The sequence below is a fragment of the Trichechus manatus genome, unplaced genomic scaffold (genome assembly GCF_000243295.1).
Source record: "Trichechus manatus latirostris isolate Lorelei unplaced genomic scaffold, TriManLat1.0 scaffold00040, whole genome shotgun sequence".
NCBI lineage: Eukaryota > Metazoa > Chordata > Mammalia > Sirenia > Trichechidae > Trichechus > Trichechus manatus.
Genome location: NW_004443976.1, coordinates 12516664 through 12521253, shown reverse-complemented (window position 1 = coordinate 12521253; position 4590 = coordinate 12516664).

Genomic DNA, 4590 nt, shown 5'->3' with positions numbered 1-4590 from the left:
AAATACAAGTTAAAACACTATAAAATTCATTGTCATTAAAAAAGACCAGACTTACTGGTGTGACAGAGACTGGAGGAACTCCCGAGACTATAGCCCCTGGTCACCTTTCTAACTCAGACTTGAAGTCACTCCCAAAGTTCACCTTTCACCCAAAGATTCAACCAACCAACCCGTTGCCATTGAGTCAATTCCGATTCATAGTGACCTTATTGGACAGAGTAGAGCTGTCCCATAGCGTTTCCAAGGAGTGGCTGGTGGATTCAAACTGCCGACCTTTTGGTTAGCAGCCAAGCTCTTAACCACTGGGCCGCCAGGGCTCCAAAGATTAGGCAGGCCTATAAGACAAACAATAACACATGTGAAGAACATGCTTCTTAGATCAATCAAGTACATAAGATCAAATGAGCAACACCTGCCTGGGAACAAGTTGAGAAGGCCAGAGGGGAAGGGACACGGTGAAATCAGGGTGGAAAGGGAAAGGGAAGGGGGAGAGTGCTGATACAATGCAGGATTGCTCCCTATGCCGTGAAACAATTTGTGTAGAAATTTTTGAATATGAAACTAATTTGCTCTGTAAACTTTCACCTAAATCACAATTTTTTTAAAAAATTGCTGTTATTACAAAAATTCAGTCGTTTTTCTTGAATAAACACTTCTTACATTGTTGCAAGCCTTTGGTTAACTTTCAGATTTCTAAGAAAGTTAATTTTGACAAGTTTTGCCAACGTCATCATTTCTTTTATTGAGCAGCAAATTTTTGGAAGTCCTTACTGTGTCATTCCAGATGCGTTCTGACTGAGCTTTAAGAGTTCTTTATATATTCTAGATACAAGTCCTTTGTTAAGCATGTAATTTGCAAATATTTTCTCCCAGTCTGTGGCTTGTCTTTTCATCCTCTAACATTGTTTGAATTTTTAATAGATGTTTCTTCTATATTTAACTGTTGTGGTTAGGTAGTTATTACTAATGTAAACTACTTTATTTTTTATGTTTATGTTTTATCCAGCCACAATAACACATGTTCTAATTAATTCTGGTTAATTCCTACATTTTATACAAATTGTTTTGCCTTGTGGCTTTAGCTAGATGCTCCAAACCATGTGGAATAGTATCAGTGAAAGCAGAAATCTATCTTCTGCTTCAATTTGTGTGTTAATTTATTTATATTGCATTTTTTATTATAAATTTTATTCAAATGTAACATGCACAGAGAAAAGTGCACAAATCATAAGTTTAGTGTTCGATTAACTTTCACAAAGTGAATCCGTGTAACCAGCATGAAGTTCAAGAAACAGAACATTGGCAGCACCGCAGGAGTCCCCTCACAGCAGCTTTCCCTACTAACGTCCCCTCCAAGGTTAACCACTATCCTGACTTCGCTGAGTCATTTTGCCTACTTTTGGAGTTCAGATAAACGCTGTCATACTGTATGTACTCTTTTTTTACATCTGACTTCTTTCACTTCCTCCTCCTTCTTCCATCTTCCTCTTCCTCCTCTCCCCCTCCCCCTTCTCCTCTTCCTTCTTTCCCCCCTTCATCCTCCCTTTCTCATCGCTCTTCCCTCACCCTTCCCTGAGTCCCCATCTTCCCTCCCACCCTTCCAGCAGCGACGGCAGAGAAACAAGAACAGCCACCACCACAGCAGCCTGATGCCCATCAGCAGCTTTCCCCCAGCTCACCCAATTCCGGGGGGTGGGGGGTGGGGGTGTTCTCTGAGAGCCTTTGTACCTGGGCTGCCAACGACAGAGGCCAGCACGCTACATACAACACAAGGTCAAGAACTCCATCTGGTTGTCATATGACTGACTTTCAACACTGTCATACTTTTGAGTTGGAATCGACTCGATGGCAGCAAGTTTTTTGGTTTTGGTATAGTTGACAGATGTCTTCAGTCTGCATTATGTCACAATCTTTTACTGACTACCATATATAATTGCTTTATCATCTATGCCTGTTATTCTTCAAGTGAAGGACAATATGATTATTAGGTGTCAACTACTCTTTTGGGGACAGATGTTGGGATACTGATAACTTTACCATGCTAGTAAAATCTAGAAAGGAGTTATTCAGCATGTATCCTGAGTGAAGGCAGTCAATCGAAGAGATGGACAGTTTTATGTACTTTTTAAGGAGTAAGTCCTATAATTAAAGAGTAACAGATGACCTGTGTCGTCTGTCTCTGCATGTTCACCTCTGAAACATTTATCGAACTTCCTTATATTCTTTTAAGTAGCCCATGAGACACAGTAGGCTATAGACTATGCTGTCCACTTCTGTAGCCACTAGCTACATGTGGCTGCTGAGCACTTGAAATGTGGCTAGATCAAGTCAAGATGTGTTATAAGCGTAAAATAACACTGGATTTCAAAGACTTGGTATGAAAAAAGAATCTAAAATACTTTTTATATGGAGTACATTTTGAAGTGATAACAGTTTTATATATTAATAAAAATATATTATTAAGATGAAAAGAACATCAACATCATGTTTGTAAACCCATCCGTGTTGTTGCATGGGGTTGTGGGTTATTCATTTTCATGGCTGTATGCAAGTCCGTTTTGTAAGCATGCCACAATTTATTTAGTCAGTCCACTGTAGATGATCATTTGGTTTTATTTTCAGTTTTTCACTATTTTGAATAGTACTACTATCAATATTCTTGTATTAGCCTTTTGGTGAATATATGTAAATATTTCATTTGGGTATACATCCAGGAATGAAATCGCTGAGTCATAGGACATGCATGTGTTTAGCTTTAGTACATAATGCCAAATACCTTTCCAAAGTGTTTGGAACAATTTACATTTCCACCAAGAGTGTACAAGAGTACCAGTTGCTCCTGATTTTCTCTGTCTTTTTCATTTTTGCCACTTTGGAGGATATATAGTTGTCTCACGGTGTGCACCCATTTTAAGTGTACAGTTCAATAAGTTTTAATAGTTTATGCACCCAGATAACCACCATAATCAAGATAGAGAACATTTCCATTGCCACAAAAGTTCCTTTGGGCCATTTCCCAGTCAATCATCCCTGACATTTGGCCCCAGGTAACCACTGTTCTGCATTCTGTCATTGTATGCTAAGTTTTCCTTTTCTAGACTTTCAAGTAAATGGAATCATACAGTATGTACATTTTGGGGTCTGGTTTCTTTCACTTGCCATAATGTTTTTCAGATTCACCCATGTTGTTGTAAGTATCAATAGTCCATTCCTTTTATTGCTGAGTAATATTCCATTGTAAGGATATATCACATATTTTTTATCCATTCACCTGTTGATAGACATTTATGTTGTTTTCAGATTTTGGCTATTATGACAGAGCTATTATAAACATTTGGTACAACTCTTTATTTGAACATGTATTCTTACTTGTCTTGGGTAAATACCTAAAAGGAGAATTGCTGTCTTGTATGGTGTGTGTTCAACTTTATAAGAAACTGCCAAACTATTTTCCAAAGTATTTGTACCATTATACCTTCCTAAAAGCAATGTATGAAAGCTCCAGTTACTACACATCCTCACTAATAGCTGATATTTTTCAGACTTTTAATTTTATCCATTCTAATAAGTCTGTAGTGGTATTTTATTGTAGTTTTAATTTTCATTTTCCCTGATGACTAATGATGTTGAGCATCTTTTCACAGAGTTATTGGCCATTTGGATATCTTCTTTGTGAAGTTTCTGTTCAAAATTTTGCACATATTTTAATTGCTTGTGTTATTATTGACTTGTAAGAATTTTTTATATATTCTTGATACAAGTTCTTTGTCAGATATAAGTACTGTAAATATTTTCTACCAGTCAATGGCTTGTCTTTTCATTTTATTAATGTTGTCCTCAAGGAGTAGAAGTTTTTTATTTTTATGAAGTCCAATTTATCAATTTTTTTCTATTATGATTCATGCTTTTTGTGTCCTAGCTAAGAAATATTTGCCTACACAAAGGTGCAAAGATGTTCTATTGTGTTTCTTCTAGAATGTTTATAGGTTCAGCTTTTATGTATAAGTCTATGACCACTATGAGTTAGTTTTTTTTTAAAATATATATACAACTATCTCAGCACCTGTCTTAGTCATCTAGTGCTGCTATAACAGAAATACCACAAGTGGATTGCTTTAACAAAGAGAAATTTATTCTCTCACAGTCTAGTAGGTTACAAGTCCAAATTCAGGCGATCAGGTCCAGGGCAATGCTTTCTCTGTTGGCTCTGGAGGAAGGTCCGTGTCATCAATCTTCCCTTGGTCTGGGAGCTTCTCTGCACAGAAACCTCAGATCCAAAGAACCAGCTCTGCTCCAGTACTGCGTTCTTGGTGGTGTGAGGTCCCCATGTCTCTCTGCTCACTTCTCTCTTTTATATCTCAAAAGAGATTGGCTTGAAATCTATAAGATACTGCAAAACCTCAACAACAAAAAGACAAATAACCCAATTAAGAAATGGGCAACGGGTATGAACAGACACTTCACCAAAGAAGACATTCAGGTGGCTAACAGACATATGAGGAAACACTCATGATCATTAGCCATTAGAGAAATGCAAATCAAAACTACAATGAGATACCATCTCACCCCAACAAGGCTAGCATTAATCAA